Raw genomic sequence first — 14,234 nt, 5'->3', positions numbered from 1 at the left:
TATTAATTAATTATTGTATTATATTATATTAGGCAATAATTAAGAGTAGGCAAAGTGGTCGTGTCATGTGAAAATTCTATAAAATGTCTTACATTGCAACGAGTACAGTCAGGGTGCCGTGGAACCCCTGCAGTACCTCCACAGACCCCGGATTGAGAACCCCTGCAGTACCTCCACAGACCCCGGATTGAGAACCCCTGCAGTACCTCCACAGACCCCGGATTGAGAACCCCTGCAGTACCTCCACAGACCCCGGATTGAGAACCCCTGCAGTACCTCCACAGACCCCGGATTGAGAACCCCTGCAGTACCTCCACAGACCCCGGATTGAGAACCCCTGATTTAGCAGATGCTCTTATCCAGAGTGATTAACAGTAAGTGCATTCATCTTAAGATAGCTAGTTATTTTGGAAATAAACTTAATCAATTCTTCATAAAACTGTCATATTACCTCTTAGCTTTGGTGTCATGTCCCCCAGAGAGATTCATTTTAGAGGCAGGGCCCCCCTCCTCGCTCTCCTCAGAAAGACTCATTTTAGAGCACTGTCCCCTAAACAGAGATCCAACATGTTGGTTGTGGTTAACACATTGACAACTAATTCTTGAATGTTCTCATTTATTCATTATCTTTTTGAGAAATAAAACATTTACTAACAGACATATCGAAACAGTCAGGTGATTTAATGCAATCACATGAACATGTAGTTGTGACATTTCATCTCCATGGTAACTGTCAATAATAATAATAAGACACTGTTTGTTAAGGTAGTTATAGACAGTACAGCAACAATAATTATAATAATGAGTCACTGTTTGTTAAGGTAGTTATAGACAGTACAGCAACAATAATAATAATAATAATAATAACAATACTACTACTACTAATAATAATAATACTTCACAGTTTGTTAAGGTAGTTAGACAGTGCAGCAACAATGCACAATGCCAAGCATCGGCTTGACTGGTGTAAAGCTCGCCACCATTGGACTCTGGAAACGTGGAAACGTCTTCGTTGGAGTTATGCATCACTTTTCAACATCTGGCAGTCCGACGGACTAATCTGGGTTTGGCAGATGCCAGGAAAACACTACCTGCCCTAATTCATAGTGCTAACTGTAAAGTTTAGTGGAGGAGGAATAATGGTCTGGGACTGTTTTTCATGGTTCGGGCCTCCTAGTTCTAGTGAAGAGCAATCGTAACGCTACAGCATAAAATTACATTCCAGACGATTCTGTGCTTCCAACTTTGTGGCAACAGTTTGGGGAAGGCCCTTTCCTGTTTCAGCATGACAATGTCCCCGTGCACAAAGCAAGGTCCATAAATGGCTTGTCGAGATCAGTGTGGAAGAACTTGACTGGCCTGCACAGAGCCCTGACCTCAACCCATTGAACACCTTTGGGATGAATTGGAACGCCGACTGCGAGCCAGGCCTAATCGCCTAACATCAGTGCCCGACCTCCCTAATGCTCTTGTGGCTGAATGGAAGCAAGTCCCCACAGCAATGTTCCAACATCTAGTGGAAAGCCTTCCCAGAAGAGTGGAGGCTGATATAGTAGCAAAGGGAGCAACTCCATATTAATGGACATGATTTTGGAATGAGATGTTTCACTAGCAGTTGTCCACATACTTTTGGTCATGTAATGTATATCGCCTAATCAAATCAAATGTTATTGGTCACAATGTCAGAGTGGCATAGACTAAGATACAGGAGAATAGTATAGCATACAGTATATACACATGAGATGAGTAATGCATAGACTAAGATACAGTAGAATAGTATAGAATACAGTATATACATATGAGATGAGTAATACATAGACTAAGATACAGTAGAATAGTATAGAATACAGTATCTACATATGAGATGAGTAATGCATAGACTAAGATACAGTAGAATAGGATAGAATACAGTATATACATATGAGATGAGTAATGCATAGACTAAGATACAGTAGAATAGTATAGAATGCAGTATATACAGTGGGGCCACCAAAGTATTTAGTCAGCCACCAATTGTGCAAGTTCTCCCACTTAAAAAGATGAGAGAGGCCTGTAATTTTCATCATAGGAACACTTCAACTATGACAGACAAAATGAGAAAAAAAAATCCAGAAAAATCACATTGTAGGATTTTTTATGAATTTATTTGCAAATTATGGTGGAAAATAAGTGGAAAATAAGTATTTGGTCACCTACAAACAAGCAAGATTTCTGGCTCTCACAGACCTGTAACTTCTTCTTTAAGAGGCTCCTCTGTCCTCCACTCGTTACTTGTATTAAACCTTTTGTCAATAGGGGGGCGCTATTTTCACTTTGTAAAACATTGTGCCCAAATTAAACTGCCTCGTACTCTATTCTAGCTCGTACAATATGCATATTATTATTACTATTGGATAGAAAACACTCTCAAGTTTCTAAAACCGTTTGAATTATATCTGTGAGTAAAACAGAACTCATTTTGCAGCAAACTTCCTGACAGGAAGTGAAAAATCTGAAATCGAGGCTCTGTTCCAGGGCCTTCCTATTAATTTGCCTGAAATCTATGGATATACATGCACTGCATACGCCTTCCACTAGATGTCAACAGGCAGTGATAGGTGGAATGGGGTGTCTAGCTTGATCTGAGGCCGAACAAGAGCTTTTGGAATGACGTGTCTGGAAATTTCATTGTCTTCGGAGGCGCGAGAAGGAACCCCAGATTGCCTTCTGAAAAGCTTTCGGTATACACGTTAGATATCTCCGGCTCTGATTTTATTTGATAGATGTGATAAAAACATCATAAAGTAGTTTTTTTAAACCGAGTTATATCAGTTTATTGAACGTTTATTGCGAGTTTTGGAATTTTCTTTTCTTTGAGTCATGTGAAGTTGGGCACGTTTGCGCCACATGGCTAGCTATGGTTGCTAATTCGACAGGAGAAGAGGACATTCTAAAACCAAACAACGATTATTCTGGACAAAGGACCCCTTGTACAAGATTCTGATGGAAGCTCAGCAAAAGTAGGAACCGTTTATGATGTTATTTCGTATTTCTGTGGAAAATGTTTAGTCATATTTTCCACACTTATTTCGGGCGCTGTCTCGCTATAACGTAAGCTTATGTCGTACTAAAGTTATTTTTAAAAATCTAACACAGCCGTTGCATTAAGAACTAGTGTATCTTTCATTTGCTGTACAACATGTATTTTTTAGTAAAGTGTATGATGAGTTATTTGATTAGATTAGGTGACTGTCCAAAATATCTCCGGAGAATTTTGTGCATTTTGACTACGTTTTCACATTGTAAAACCACGACTTGTACCACTAAATATGCACATTTTCGAACAAAACATATATGTATTGTGTAACATGATGTTATAGGACTGTCATCTGATGAAGTTTGTCAAGGTTAGTGATTGTATAATAATTGTATATCTTTTGCTGTTTTTTTGCGATCGCAACCTTTGCGGTGAATGAATGCGGTTGTGTGTTTGGCTATTGTAGTAAGCTAATATAATGCTATATTGTGTTTTCGCTGTAAAACACTTAAAAAAATCAGAAATATTGGCTGGATTCACAAGATTTTTATCTTTCATTTGCTGTACACCATGTATTTTTCATAAATGTTTTATGATGAGTATTTAGGTATTTCACGTTGCTCTCTGTAATTATTCTGGCTGCTTTGGTGATATTTTTGATGGTAGCTGCAATGTAAAACTATGATTTATACCTCAAATATGCACATTTTCGAACAAAACATAAATTTATTGTATAACATGTTATAAGACTGTCATCTGATGAAGTTGTTTCTTGGTTAGTGACTAATTATATCTCTATTTGGTCGGTTTTGTGATAGCTACCTATGCGGTTGAAACATGGTGAAAATATGCGGTTGAGTCTTTGGCTATTGTGGTTAGCTAATAGAAATACATATTGTGTTTTCGCTGTAAAACATTTTAATAATCGGAAACGATGGCTGGATTCACAAGATGTTTATCTTTCATTTGCTGTATTGGACTTGTGATTTCATGATATTTATATGCTATTATTTACTTGTGGCGCTATGCTAGGCTATGCTAGTCAGCTTTTACTGATGAGGAGGATCCCGGATCCCAGACGGTGATGAAGTAGAGGTTAACAACTTTTACTTTTACTGAACTATATTCATGAAGAAAATGATGTACTTTTTACTCCATACATTTTCCCTGACACCCAAAAGTACTCGTTACATTTTGATGCTTAGCAGGACAGCAAAATGGTCTAATTCACACACTTATCATCCGTACTGCCTCTGATCTGGTGATACTCACTAAACAGAGAACATCCCTGATCATCCCTACTGCCTCTGATCTGGCAGACTCAATAAACACAAATGCTTGGTTTTTAAATTATGCTTGAGTGTTGGAGTGTGACCCTGGCAATCCGTAAATTAAAATAACAAGAAAATTGTGCCGTCTGGTTTGCTTAATATAAGGAATTTTTAATTATTACTACTTTACTTTTACTTTTGATACTTAATTATATTTGAAACAAAATACTTTTAGACTTTTCCTGAAGTAGTATTTTACTGTGTGATTTTCACTTTTAATTGAGTCATTTTCTATTAAGGAATCTTTACTTTTACTCAAGTATGAGAATTCAGTACTTTTTCCACCACTGTTCTAACGTTCTAGAGACATATGAGCCACAGTTTCAACAGACATTTTGTAACTTCGTCGGCTACAAAGTTACTTTCAATTTCATATAAGGAAAAAAAAGTAACGGTCACTGGGTGAATTAGTTGTGCATTGCCCGGATCCCAGGGTGAACAAAGTTTGCGCATTTTACACCATTCCATTGGTCCTTAAAGTAAATGTCCACCCACCTGTAGCACCGGGCCATGCAAAACGAACTTCCCACTGTCGCAGCGCACTGAGACACAGAGTTCTAAACCCAGACGCGTTTCTTCAAGACATCTCTCTTACATTATTTTAGATAAACATATAATTTACTGGAAACCAAGTTTAGCTGTGTTTTTTTCCTCCAAAATGTGAGTTACTGTCAGACTTTAATAATTGTAAGCAGGCCTACAAACCAAAAAGGTTTTAATTTGAGAATGTTCATTTGTATGACTCAAATATTAAACTGTCTTAAAATATTTGATAATTAGTTGAATCAGGTGTGTAAGTGATGGAAAGAACAAAAGGATTGAGAAACCCTGAGATAAACATAAAACCATATCATTGAAAAGCTCCTCCACTATCTTTACCAGACGTTTTACTGATAACATGTAGGTCTACTGATTAGTTTACACTTTGAAAACTGCTGTCTGTCAGCAACTCAGCTCAAGTAGCAGTTCTACTAACTAGTAATATCTCATTCCAGGTATTCATTCTCGTACTCTGTCCTTTAGAATAAATCATTGTTCAAAGATACTTACTTTATTTGTCAGTTCTCTCCATATTGTGTTTTCTGCTCTGTCGTCTCAAAATGGATCCTTTCCAAAAGAACAACTTTACTTTCTGTTTCAGCTCAGCCACCTCCCCACCCAGATAATAAAGTGTTTTATTGGTATCTTCCACTAGATGGCAGTAAACACCTGCTGTAAATAGACTTTACAACTATGTGTTTGGTTTCATACAAGAAGTGTCCCAGAGTTGGAGTGCTGATCTAGGATCAGGTCCCCGTCTCCATGTAATCTGATTCATTATGATCTAGGATCAGGTCCTCCTCTCCATGTAATCTAATTCATTATGATCTAGGATCAGGTCCCCCCTCTCCATGTCATCTGATTCATTATGATCTAGGATCAGGTCCCCCTCTCCATGTAATCTGATTCATTATGATCTAGGATCAGGTCCCCCTCTCCATGTAATCTGACTCATTATGATATAGGATCAGGTCCCTCTCTCCATGAAAACTGATTCATTATAATCTAGGATCTGGTCCTCCTCTCCATGTAATCTGATTCATTATGATCTAAAAGGCTAAACTGATCCTAGATCAGCTCTCCTACTCTTTATGAATACTGTCACAGGTGTCTCTTCAAGCTTGAGTTAGTATCGATGAAGTTGCAACTGTCAGCTGCTGTAAACCTCTGTGTGATTGGATGTTATAGACCCCCATCTGAACAGTTTCTTTCCCCATGCTCTTCTTTCCCCATAGAGACTAAAGGACTATGCTGTGGCACTCACCAACTTCGCCATCTGGCCCATAGAGACTAAAGGACTATGCTGTGGCCCTCACCAACTGGCCACCAGGCCCATAGAGACTAAAGGACTATGCTGTGGCCCTCACCAACTGGCCATCTGGCCCATAGAGACTAAAGGACTATGATGTGGCCCTCACCAACTGGCCATCTGGCCCATAGAGACTAGAGGACTATGCTGTGGCCCCCACCAACTGGCCACCAGGCCCATAGAGACTAAAGGACTATGCTGTGGCCCTCACCAACTGGCCACCTGGCCCATAGAGACTAAAGGACTATGCTGTGGCCCTCACCAACTGGCCATCTGGTCCATAGAGACTAGAGGACTATGCTGTGGCCCTCACCAACTGGCCATCTGGCCTATAGAGACTAAAGGACTATGCTGTGACCCTCACCAACTGGCCACCTGGTCCATAGAGACTAAAGGACTATGCTGTGGCCCTCACCAACTGGCTACCTGGCCCATAGAGACTAGAATACTATGCTGTGGCCCTCACCAACTGGCCATCTGGCCCATAGAGACTAAAGGACTATGCTGTGGCCCTCACCAACTGGCCATCTGGCCCATAGAGACTAAAGGACTATGCTGTGGCCCTCACCAACTGGCCATCTGGCCCATAGAGACTAAAGGACTATGCTGTGGCCCTCACCAACTGGCCATCTGGCCCATAGAGACTAAAGGGCTATGCTGTGGCCCTCACCAACTGGCCATCTGGCCCATAGAGACTAAAGGACTATGCTGTGGCCCTCACCAACTGGCCATCTGGCCCATAGAGACTCGAGGACTATGCTGTGGCCCTCTCCAACTGGCCATCTGGCCCATAGAGACTAAAGGACTATGCTGTGGCCCTCACCAACTGGCCATCTGGCCCATAGAGACTAGAATACTATGCTGTGGCCCTCACCAACTGGCCATCTGGCCCATAGAGACTAAAGGACTATGCTGTGGCCCTCACCAACTGGCCATCTGGCCCATAGAGACTAAAGGACTATGCTGTGGCCCTCACCAACTGGCCATCTGGCCCATAGAGACTAAAGGACTATGCTGTGGCCCTCACCAACTGGCCATCTGGCCCATAGAGACTAAAGGGCTATGCTGTGGCCCTCACCAACTGGCCATCTGGCCCATAGAGACTCAAGGACTATGCTGTGGCCCTCTCCAACTGGCCATCTGGCCCATAGAGACTAAAGGACTATGCTGTGGCCCTCACCAACTGGCCATCTGGCCCATAGAGACTAAAGGACTATGCTGTGGCCCTCACCAACTGGCCATCTGGCCCATAGAGACTAAAGGACTATGCACTCTACGCTGCAAACCACATCAACAAAGAAGTAGTGGAGGGTAAACCTACGTAAACACGCTTACGTACCTTTTAATTTGTAAAATAGCGTGTACTCAACTTTGTATTTTGTTATTATCGTTTCCCACTTATCATGCGTTCCCAACGTTAAGTCTACATTCGTTCGTGGAAACCGGGTCCAGGTTGGTCAGCATGATAAAGAATCATATCTCAAGCCTACTCTGTCTATTGAATGTCTGACTACGACCTAACTTTATAATAGTTATATGTAGTCATGACTTACCAGATTCTGCCCGTCTGTCCTTCAAATCAACACATTTATCCTGCTTCTAATGTTGCCGAGAAATGTGCGCTACAGTTTCAACAGCTGTTTTGTAAAGGCGTAGACCACACCCTTACTTTCACTTTCACATGAGGAAATCACGTCCCTTCTGACGTCACTGGTGCATGGTAAAATAATGACGACAGAACCCTGTGAGATCTACTAACTAGTAATAATATGTAATTCCAGGTATTTATTCTCTTTCTCTGTCCTTTATTGTTCACAAATACTTTATTTGTACTTCTCTCAATATAGTGTTTTCTGCTCTGTCATCTCACCATGGATCCTGCACTCAGCCATCTCCCCACCCTGATAATAAAGTGTTTTATTAGTATCTTCCACTAGATGGCAGTAAACACCTGCTGTAACTAGACTTTACAACAGCATTCCTTATTCATACAGGCAGTGTCTCAGATGAGGAGTGCTAATCTAGGATCAGGTCCCTCCTGTCCATGTAATCTGATTCATTATGATCTAGGATCAGGTCCCCCCCTGTCCATGTAATCTGATTCATTATGATCTAGGATCAGGTCCCCCCCTGTCCATGTAATCTGATTCATTATGATCTAGGATCAGGTCCCTCCTCTCCATGTAATCTGATTCATTATGATCTAGGATCGGCAGGTAGGCTAGTGGTTAGAGTGTTGGGCCAGTAACCAAAACGTTTCTAGATTGAATCCCCGAGCTGACAAGGTAAAGACCTGTTGTTCTGAACAAGGCAGCTAACCCACTGTTCCTAGGCCGTCAATGTAAACAAGAATTTGTTCTTAAAACTTCTTACGGCTAGTCGACAACATCCGGTGAAATTGAAGTGTGCGTAATTCAAATAAATAATCATAAAAATTATGGTTGTTAAACATTTAGGTACATAGGTGTGATATCGGTTAAAAGCTTAAATTCTTGTTAATCTAACTGCATTGTCCGATTTACAATAGGCTTTACATGGAAAGTCATGCGATTGTTTGAGGATGGCGCCGCACATCAAAATATTTTTCAACCAGCACAGGTTTCATAAATTGACAAATTGCGATTCATTATTCACTTCCTTTTTGAAAATCTTCCTCTGATTTGCAATCCTAAGAGTCCCAGGTACAACATGTAGTGTTGTTTTGTTAGATAAAATCCTTCTTTATATCCCAAAAAGTCAGTTTAGTTGGCGCCATTGATTTGAGTAATCCACTCGTTCAACATGCAGAGAAAGGATTCCAAAAAGCTACCGCTAAACTTTGTTAAAACAAGTCAAACTACATTTCTATTTAATCCTCAGAAACCCTAAAATGTAATTAAACTCTAATATTTAATACGGAAGGAAGTATGTTCAATAGGAAAGCGATTTTAGCAGATGCGTGTCATCTTCGTCACGCGCACAGATTGATTTCCAACTCTGTGTTCCTGTATCAAAACTCAGAATTCTTCCTCGTTTTGGAAGAAACAAGTCTGAAACCTTGAAGAAAGGCTGTTGACATCTAGTGGAAGTCATAGGAATTGCAATCCCGGAGCTGGATTTAAATATGTCCCTATACTTTCTATTGTAATGTCTGGCCCAGAGACCTTACAGGTTGAAGATCAGAGAGAGAGAGACCTGTCCCTGTAATGTCTGGACCAGAGACCTTACAGGTTGAAGATCAGAGAGAGAGACCTGTCCCTGTAATGTTTGGACCAGAGACCTTACAGGTTGAAGATCAGAGAGAGAGAGAGAGACCTGTCCCTGTAATGCCTGGACCAGAGACCTTACAGGTTGAAGATCAGAGAGAGAGAGAGAGACCTGTCCCTGTAATGTCTGGACCAGAGACCTTACAGGTTGAAGATCAGAGAGAGAGAGAGAGACCTGTCCCTGTAATGTATGGACCAGAGACCTTACAGGTTGAAGATCAGAGAGAGAGAGAGAGACCTGTCCCTGTAATGTCTGGACCAGAGAACTTACAGGTTGAAGATCAGAGAGAGAGACCTGTCCCTGTAATGCCTGGACCAGAGAGAGACCTTACAGGTTGAAGATCAGGAAGAGAGAGAGAGACCTGTCCCTGTAATGTCTGGACCAGAGACCTTACAGGTTGAAGATCAGAGAGAGAGAAAGAGACCTGTCCCTGTAATGCCTGGACCAGAGACCTTACAGGTTGAAGATCAGAGAGAGAGAGAGAGACCTGTCCCTGTAATGTCTGGCCCAGAGACCTTACAGGTTGAAGATCAGAGAGAGAGAGAGAGAGAGACCTGTCCCTGTAATGTCTGGCCCAGAGACCTTACAGGTTGAAGATCAGAGAGAGAGAGAGAGACCTGTCCCTGTAATGTCTGGCCCAGAGACCTTACAGGTTGAAGATCAGAGAGAGAGAGAGAGACCTGTCCCTGTAATGTCTGGCCCAGAGACCTTACAGGTTGAAGATCAGGGAGAGAGAGACCTGTCCCTGTAATGTCTGGACCAGAGACCTTACAGGTTGAAAATCAGAGAGAGAGACCTGCCCCTGTAATGTCTGGCCCAGAGACCTTACAGGTTGAAGATCAGAGAGAGAGAGAGAGACCTGTCCCTGTAATGTCTGGCCCAGAGACCTTACAGGTTGAAGATCAGAGAGAGAGAGAGAGACGTGCCCCTGTAATGTCTGGCCCAGAGACCTTACAGGTTGAAGATCAGAGAGAGAGAGAGAGACCTGCCCCTGTAATGTCTGGACCAGAGATCTTACAGGTTGAAGATCAGGGAGAGAGAGACCTGCCCTGTAATGTCTGGCCCAGAGACCTTACAGGTTGAAGATCATAGAGAGAGAGAGACCTGCCCCTGTAATGTCTGGACCAGAGATCTTACAGGTTGAAGATCAGGGAGAGAGAGAGAGACCTGTCCCTGTACATGCCTTGCTTCAGCCATACCACTGATTCTCTTTCAGTCCATCCATAACAGCAGATTCAGATTTAGTTGCATACAGTAACCTCCATAATGTGCTCATGTTATGCTTATACTTCCTGTTTTACCTTGAAAGTTGTCTTAAAGGAAATGGTAATAGATGTTTGTTGGACCTCTATTAGTCAATGATAACAGCCCCTCTATTAGTCAATGATAACAGCCCCTCTATTAGTCAATGATAACAGCCCCTCTATTAGTCAATGATAACAGCCCTTCTATTAGTCAATGATAACAGTCATTGGTGTCCCACAGCCCCTCTATTAGTCAATGATAACAGTCATTGGTGTCCCACAGCCCCTCTATTAGTCAATGATAACAGTCATTGGTGTCCCACAGCCCCTCTATTAGTCAATGATAACAGTCATTGGTGTCCCACAGCCACTCTATTAGTCAACGATAACAGTCATTGGTGTCCCACAGTCCGTCCTCTATGTTGTGAGCCAATCTTGTCATTCTATTAAGTCTCAACTATTATTTTTGTATCTTATCCTCTAACGAGCCTCTACCCCGGGTCCGGGATCACCCCCCACCCCCCCACACACTGATTAGCATAGCTAGCATAGCTTCACAAGTAGATAGTAGCATCTAAATATCATTAAATCACAAGTCCAAGACACCAGATGAAAGATACAGATCTTGTGAATAAAGCCACCATTTCAGATTTTTAAAATGTTTTACAGGGAAGACAAAATATGTAAATCTATTAGCTAAACACGTTAGCAAAATACACAACTTTTCTAACTCCATCAGTTTCTTACTACTTCAGGTGCTATCACCAATTCGGCTAAACTAAGATATTGATAGCCACTAACCAAGAAAAAACCTCTTCAGATGACAGTCTGATAACATATTTATGGTATAGGATAGGTTTTGTTAGAAAAAAGTGCATATTTCAGGTAGAAATCACAGTTTACAATTGCACCGACCATCACAAGACGACTAGAATTACTATAGAGAGCAACGTGTATGACCAATTTACTCTTAATAAAACATTTCATAAGAATAGACAAAGCATAGCAATGGAAAGACCCAGATCTTGTGATTCCAGACAATATTTCAGATTTTCTAAGCGTTTTACAGCGAAAACACAATAAATCGATAAGTTAGCATACCACATGTGAAAACGTTATCAGAGCATCGATTCCAGCCAAAGAGCGCTATAACGTAATCACCGCCAAAATATATAAATTTTTTCACTAACCTTCTCAGAATTCTTCCTGTAACATCATTTTACAACATACATATACAGTTTGTTCGAAAATGTGCATATTTAGCCATACAAAACCGTGGTTATACAATGAAAATAGTAGCAACTCAAGCATCAAAATGAGGGACGTCAGCTTTCAGAGTGATCTAGTTTAATCGAAAGCTAATCATATACTTGACTAAAAAATACAGGGTTGACAGGAATCGAAAGACAAATTAGTTCTTAATGCAACCGCTGACTTACATTTTTAAAATTATCCTTACTTTTCAATACAGGGTTCGCCAAGTGACGCGATAACAAACAAAATGGCGAAATATGCGTTTAAAATATTTCGACAGAACAACGATTTATCATATTAAATATTGCTTACTTTGAGCTGTTCTTCCATCAGATTCTTGGGCAATGTATCCTTTCTATGTTGTAATCTTCTTTTGGTCGATAGATGTCCTCTGTCCTTCGAAATGTCCACTAACAACGACCGAGACCCCGAAACGTTCCCAAAGCTAGAAAGTGCACGAAAAAGAAATTCCTCAGAATCGCACTAAACGGATATAAATTGCTATAAAACGGTTCAAATTAACTACATTATGATGTTTTTAACAACTATAACGAGTAAAAACATGACCAGAAAAATATTGCTGGCTAAACAACGATTTGGAATGAGGCAAGTCCGATGTCCTTCACGCTTCAGGCGCGCGACGAGAAAGGGAGGTAACTCCACGTTTTTTTCTTTTAAAGTGGCTGTGATTGTGCAATCGACTCCATTCAAAACGTGATGACGTACAGACACCCAGAGGAAGACGTAGGCAGTGTCGGTTTCTTCATAGCATTCACTGTCACCTTAAAAACAGACTCCAGATCAGGGGTAAAAATTTCTGAAATCTGACCCCTGTCATGAAAAGTGCTGTAGATATAGTTCTGTACCACTCAGAGACAAAATTCCAACGGCTATAGAAACTAGAAAGTGTTTTCTATCCAATAATAACAATAATATGCATATTGTACGATCAAGAATTTAGCACGAGGCAGTTTAATTTGGAGACCAAAATATGCTAATGCGGAACAGCACCCCCTATAGTTCCAAGAAGTTATTAACTTCCTTTTCAAAGGCTTTGCAGAGGATAAGAAGATGCATGGAAACTCTAAAGAAACATCATTTAACTTGTGAGGCCAGATTTGAAAAGGAAATGATAAATCCCCAAGCTCAGGTTAGTCAGTTGTTTAGAATGAGGAAACTGGGGATGGTTGAATCGTTATCATGTCCTGTTGCCTAATTTACACCTGACTAATATCATTTTATTGTATCCTTAGATGTCAGACACCGAGGCTGCCAGTACCTCTGAGGCTGCCAGTACCTCTGAGGCTGCCAGTACCTCTGAGACTCCAGTACCTCTGAGACTCCAGTACCTCTGAGGCTGCCAGTACCTCTGAGGCTGCCAGTACCTCTGAGGCTGCCAGTACCTCTGAGGCTGCCAGTACCTCTGAGGCTGCCAGTACCTCTGAGGCTGCCAGTACCTCTGAGGCTGCCAGTACCTCTGAGGCGATAGTCCATGCGTTGGATGATGCACCTCCGTTGATCAGAACAGACAGTATATACATAAGTTAGTGTCATTCAAAACCAGCACATACTGTAAGTTCTTGTAAATCAGTTTTGTAAATCAAAGATGGGAAAGTCTCCACTTTCTTCCCATATTCATTTTACTATAACATAATCTAAAGTAGATGAGCACAGAGTCATAACTAATCAAAATGTGTCGGTGTCCAAATACTTTCTGTGTCGTCTGTCTAGTTATCCAAGATCCTTGTTTTCTTCAACACAGTTGACCAGAGCTCTGCTTGGATACAAGACTGATGACTCAATAACCAGCGTTGACAACAGTGGAGATGATTATGTACCAGGGCATCAGGATCATCAGAGGAAGACAATTCCTATGAAGAACATCTGACAGGTATGTCTATACCTCACATACACATGGACCTATTCTGAACTACAATGTCCTGTTGGAAAATGACATGTTTTCCACTGATGTTTTCCAGGAGAGAAGATTGGGCCAAACAGCCAATGACCAAGGGAAAGCTGGGACAACAGCCAATGACCAAGGGAAAGCTGGGCCAACAGCCAATGACCAAGGGAAAGCTGGGACAAGAGAGAGGCTCACACGGTTAGCATGTTTCCTGCTGCCTTCAGTCAGTGCATTTTCACTCTGTAGTGTCAACGTATGGTGCTGTGCTGGTCCAGTTCAATCCTGTCAGCATCAGTTAGTGTATTTCCAACCATGCCAGTACAGAACGGATCAGTTTGGATTGGACACAAGTCAAGACGTTAGATCTGGAACTAGTGTGTCAGGATAG

Source organism: Salvelinus namaycush, unplaced genomic scaffold, assembly GCF_016432855.1.
Source record: "Salvelinus namaycush isolate Seneca unplaced genomic scaffold, SaNama_1.0 Scaffold569, whole genome shotgun sequence".
Taxonomy (NCBI): Eukaryota; Metazoa; Chordata; class Actinopteri; order Salmoniformes; family Salmonidae; genus Salvelinus; species Salvelinus namaycush.
Note: the sequence above shows the minus strand (reverse complement) of the source record.